Source organism: Mus musculus, chromosome 3, assembly GCF_000001635.26.
Source record: "Mus musculus strain C57BL/6J chromosome 3, GRCm38.p6 C57BL/6J".
Taxonomy (NCBI): Eukaryota; Metazoa; Chordata; class Mammalia; order Rodentia; family Muridae; genus Mus; species Mus musculus.
This window is the reverse complement of record NC_000069.6, coordinates 100696226-100702139: the sequence shown is the minus strand read 5'-3', so window position 1 is coordinate 100702139 and position 5914 is coordinate 100696226. Positions and strand designations below refer to the sequence as shown.

At 43.6% G+C, this 5914-nt stretch overlaps 1 long non-coding RNA gene across 1 annotated transcript in view; it reads right to left on the bottom strand.

Annotated features, from left to right (window-relative positions):
- Positions 1-1157: 1157 nt before the first annotated feature.
- Positions 1158-5914, bottom strand: part of Gm43464 (predicted gene 43464) — an 8518-nt gene continuing 3761 nt past the window's right edge. Inside the window, exons 3-4 of the long non-coding RNA NR_168313.1 lie at positions 2239-2434; positions 1158-2074 (exon numbers count right to left, since the gene is read on the bottom strand). This is a non-coding gene — a long non-coding RNA (predicted gene 43464). The remainder of the gene's footprint in view (positions 2075-2238; positions 2435-5914) is intronic.

The following is a 5914-nucleotide window of genomic DNA, read 5'->3' as shown; positions in this document are numbered from 1 at the left end:
CCAATTATTAAATGTAAGTCTTGGTTCTTTGTATTGTTGTTCATTTATGGACAGTCTCATGGGTAATTCCTCCATCCCAGATGTTAGAGCTTATGACTGTCAGTGGTCAGAAAACCAAGGTGCCCATTCCACCTTTGGCAGCTACTAAGAGTAGAGTGCTGCCTGTGGTTGGTGGTACTTGTCACCTAAGCCTGAAAACTAACTTCTCCTCAGAGGCCTCCAGAAAGGTTTAAGATGGGTGGTGCTATCATTGGCAGTTGTATGTTTCTAATGAAGCACTGTAGGGTTCGTTATGTGACCAGGTTCCATCCCAGATTCTAATCTATGGGTAACTTAGAGTAGGGAATGTGGAGATGTAAAAACAAGACAAACTCCATGTCTGAATGTGACATAGAGATAAAAAGGTCTTGTTAACAGAGAAAATGAAGAATTCCTGGCATCATCCATGAGGATGAGGATGATGATGGTGATGGTGACGACGACGATGATGATTGATGATGATGCAGTTGAATCAAAGACTAGAAATGCTTCCATAAACTTAACTGCCCCAACCCTGATTTGAGACCCATGGTCCTGTGGTATAGACTGGCCTTGAGCTCTCTGTGTAGCCAAAGTTGACCTTGCACTTTGTTCTGCCTCTGCTTCCTGAGTGCTGGGATTACATTTACACACTACCATGCTTAGTTTTATGTGATTTGGGGAGTCAAACGCATGGCTGAAGGCATGGCAATCACTCTACCAAGTGAGCTACATCTCCAGCCCCCTGGTTTGTGATATCGCTAGAAATATATTTAGGGCTCTGTATCTCCCAGCCTTTGTTATCCCGATGTTGAGATCCTTGGGGGTTTTTTTGTTTATTTGCTTATTTGTTTGCTTGGTTTTGTTTTGTATTTTAGAAGGAGTCTCATGTGTAGCCTGACCTGGCCTCAAACTTAGAATTCTCTGAAAGCAATTAACCCTTTATCGAAAGCAGTTGCCTAGGTTAGCGGTCATTTCTCCCTGTGTTTCTCATAGAAAACCAACTCCTGGATCTGTATCCTTTGGTCTGTCTTTTCTTGTTTATGTATGGCATATGTGTATGAATGTTCACATGTATGTGGGAGTATGTGTGTGGGCACATATTCTCTTGGGTATGTAGCAGAGTCCGGCAAGAAGCATTTTCCTTGGTCTTTCTCAACTTTATTTACTAAGGCCAGGTCACTCAATGAACTGAGCCCAGAGTGTGCCAATTTGTCTAGTCTAGTTAGCCAGGCTCCCATCCCATTTCCACCTCCTGAGCCTAGGATTACAGCAGGCCCACCACACCCACTCAACATTTAAATGGATGCTGAGGATGCAAAGGCTGATCACTAGGCTTGTACAGACAAGTCCTTTCTCCACTGAGCCATCTCCCCAGCCATTTCTCTACATGTGCTATTCAGAGCATTCCCCAGCAGTCCCAGTTTTTAAATTTAGTCAGCCCTGGGGACTTTAAGCCCTAACCAGCTTGAAGTCCCCAGTTCTGCCCTTACATCTGCAATGAGTTTCCTACTGTTCCATTAGCAGATGGGACTCTGCTGTACAGAAACTGCGGTTACCACTCCTCAAGCTGCCTGCAGGGATCTCCAGTAGGAGAGTAGATACAGAGAATCAGTTTAAATTCAGAAAACAGCGTTGATACAATAGCCAGATATTTGAAAAGCCTTCATTTACCCCAAACACATAGAAACAAGATAGTCAGTATGGGGGGGGCGGGGGTGTGACACTGGAAACTTGGCGGAAAAATGAGAGAGAAACTCTCAGAGCTCTGTCCTACTTCCTGGTTAACATGCCATTGAGCTGCAGACAGTTCACTTCATTTCCTACTGGCTGATAATTCTATCTTTAAGCTTGGTGAGTCGTGTCTGGTAGCATGTGTCAATCTTGAGCAGTGTTCACGTCTGCTCATGTCTTCCTTCCTTCCTTCCTTCCTTCCTTCCTTCCTTCCTTCCTTCCTTCCTTCCTTCCTCCTTCCTTCCATGCTGGTATATTGGTTCCTTCCTATGCTGAATACACATTTCCATGGAACACAAGAGTTAGGACATCACATCCACCACTAGGAAAAGGAAACAAACAAACAAAGAGAAACCAACTTTATTAAGTTTTCCATTCTTGTGGACTTTTTGTCCCCACACTGTTTGAAACCAGAACATTACAATAATTTTGGGGAAATACCCAGAAGAGGCAAGCAACTTACATTTTATTGATCTTGCAACTTACATTTTATTGATCATCTTCAATATAGCATTTCGATGGTAGGGCTCTGTGTTTTCAACATTTCTTAAGTGTGAGGTCTTCACTGCAGCTAATGGCTTATCATGCTTGTGGATGGGTGACACCATTTAGTGACTGGCTACACAGAAAGACCCTGTCTCAAAAGGACAGGAGTCCAGTTGGCTGTTTTGTTGCACTGTCTCTGATGAGAAAGAGTTGCAAATGAAGACATTTTATGCTCTTAGTAAAGTTGACAGTGGCTTTATAATACATAACAGACTTCATGAAAGTTAATGTAATAGTAGGCTTCAAGTAAATGTTAATTAAAGCACTCTAACAATTCATTGTTTTCTCAGAACACATCCTTGTTATCATTTAAGAGACAACATGGGGGTGGGAAATCTCTGGTGACTAACTGAAGGCCTGGGATAGGAGAGGATACAGGAGTCTACAGGGATGAACCTAGCTTAGATTCCTACCAGAGAGGGAAATAGAGACTGAAGTGAGCACCTCCTATAGCCAGGTAGGACTTCCAGAGGAGGGAGGGGGACATCAATCTACCCACAAAACCTTCAACTCCCAAATTTGTCTTGCCTACAAAATGTGCAGGGACAAAGATGGAGCAGAGACTGAGGGATCAACCAACCAATGACTGCCCCAACTTGAGGCCCATCCCATGTGAGAGAGCTAACCCCTGACACTATTAATGATACTCTACTATGCTTGTAGACAGGAGCCTAACATAACAGTCTCCTGAGAGGCTTCATCCAGCAGCGGATGGAGACAGATGCAGAGACCCACAGCCAAACATCAGGGGGAACACAGGGAGTCTTATGGAAGAATGGGAGATAGAAGTGAGCAAACCAGAGAGGTCAACACCACCACAAGACCTACAGAGTCAACTAATCTGGGACCATGAGGGTTCACAGAGCCTGGGCCACCAAACAGGGAGCATGCAGAAGCTGGACCTAGAACCCCAACACATATGTAGCAAATGTGCAGCTTGGTGTTCATGTGGTTCCCGTAACAAGTGGAGCCTGGACTATATCAGTCTCTGTTCCCAGCCATTGGATCCCCTTTTCCTCCATACTTGGACTGCCTGGATGGGCCTCAGTGGAAGATGTGCCTAGACTTTCTGGGATTAGATGCCCCAGAATGGGGTGGTACCCAAGGGGGGCTCCCCTTCTCTGAGGAGAAGGGGTTGGGGCAATGGGGGGAGGGATTTGCTAGGGTGGGACTGGGAAGAGAGGAGGAAGGGGAGCTATAATTAGGATGTAAAGTGAATAGAAAAAATAAAAGTTAAAACAAATTTTTAAAAAAGATACCAGCCGGGCGTGGTGGTGCACGCCTTTAATCCCAGCACTCGGGAGGCAGAGGCAGGCGGATTTCTGAGTTCCAGGCCAGCCTGGTCTACAAAATGAGTTTCAGGACAGCCAGGGCTATACAGAGAAACCCTGTCTCAAAAAACAAAACAAAACAAAACAAAACATACCAACCTACCCCAAAAGAGACAGATTTAAGCTTAGCATGGTGGTGTCTGCCTACAATCCTAGCACATACATTTATGCCAGCCTCACATAATCAGTATAGGACAGTCAGAACTACATAGAGAAGCCCTGTCTTGCAAACAGACAGACAGACAAACAAACAAACAAAACCCACTAATAAATAATAGCCCTAGAGTCACAACTTCATTATGACTCCTTTACCACCCAGAAACTTTCCAGTCTCAGACTCCCAAGAACATTTCCTTCAGTGATTCCAGAAGGCCTCATGCCTCTTTGGGCAGTCATTACAGGCTCAAACTTTGTTCACATTTTTTTACTTACATTAGGCTGAAATTGCACAGCACGTTTGGGCCGTTAAAAATCTACACCTCATTTGCATTTGGGAATTACTATAACGTAAATACAAAACCTTACAACTCATAATTGGAAATCTGTAAATCCTTTAAGCCCCTTTCATGCTTGAAGCTGCCAAGTTAAATGCCTCTGGAATAATAGCTCCTAATGTCCAGCATTTTATACCTCAGTTCGGATGTACAACACATGCTCAGCCCCACCCCCCTTCCCATCCCAATCACCACAAAACCATTGTTCTCTGCAGAATAATTGCCAGTTGTAAATGCAAACATTAGTTTAAGGTAATTAATAGCAACCAGTAAAAAGAAGGGGATTTATGCACCATGAAATGTGTGCCTGAGAATTCATGGTTCAACTGGGCAAGTTTGATTTGCTTTTATCTTTTCCTTTCTTGTGGTGTTGGGGACTAACCCTAAGCCCTAAGCCCTAACATGTGCAACCCTTGTCTTGGATTTTCCGGTTTATTTTTTTTTTAATGTTTATTTGTCTCTATGTGTGTGTATGTGTGCCTGGGTGAGTTTATGTGCACATGCGCATGCAGGGTCTTGTGGAGGCCAGAAGAGGATGCTGGAGTTCCAGGTGGCTGTCCGGTGTGAGTGCTGGGGACAGAACCCAAATCCTCTGCAAGTGCTATAACTGCTCTTAGTTTTCTAGTCCCAACTTACCTGTTGTTTGTTTGTTGTTTGTTTTTAAAGATTTATTGATTTTTATGTATGTGAGTACACTGTAGCTGTCTTCAGACACACCGTTAGAGGGCATCGAATCCCATTGCAGATGGTTGTGAGCTACCATGTGGTTGCTGAGAATTGAACTCAGGACCTCTAGAAGAGCAGTCTAAACCCTGAGCCATCTCTCCAGCCCAGCCCAGCCCCTCCCCCTTTTTTTTTAAATAGCAGTTGTATACTAAGAGAAATCAGGAATGCTTTCTTACTTGAGTAGTAACGCATATAGATAGCCTTGAATGCCCATCAAGCATCATTCTTCTATGGAAAATGGTAATTAAGTTACACAGTTTTCTTGTATTGCCAGGATCTGACTTCCTCTGGTTTATTGAAGCAACTTTACTTATGATTTTTGAGGGTAGGCGTTACAGCCCACGGCTAGAGCACATGCTTAGCATGCATGGGATTCTGTGTTCGTGATCCCCAGTATCGCACACAAAAGGGACTTTTTGGTAGATTTTTTTTTTAATTGATGTACTTACTTTGTGTAAATGTAATTCTTAGAGGTTTTCTATTTTGCTCCCAAATAGCCTCAGAGTTTCTATGCCTGCTCTAGCACTTTCTAGCTCCTGAATAAAGGACACAGAGACTTGGTATGTTTGTTAACAAGTTGCAAGCCTAAACTGGGCAAGTTCTGAGCTATTCTAACCCCACTAGGCTACCTACTACCCATGGTGAGGTCCTTTACCTGCATGGGTCTTGCCCTGGCTTGCTCTGGTCCATATATGTCCACATGGCTGCTCTCTCATCGTGACCTCATGGAGAATCCTCCTGGTCCATCCACCCTGTTTCTCCTTCATTTCTCTCTCGTCGTCCTTCTCTACTCTTTGGTTTCCTTGGGGACCCCTTGACTGGGATTGGAAGTCCCACCCTATTTTTGTCTGCTCAGCTGATTGGCTGATCATCTCTTTATTAAACCAATCAAAAGGTGATACAGCAGGATGTTTACAAAGGAGATGCTTCATAAAAATAACAATAACAAAGTCTGGCCTGTACTGAACTCTCTGCTGGTATTGAAATCAGCATTTGAATAATACAAAGACAACCTAACCTAGTGTTTGTTGAATATAATTTATGTTTTCAGTGAACAATTTGGAT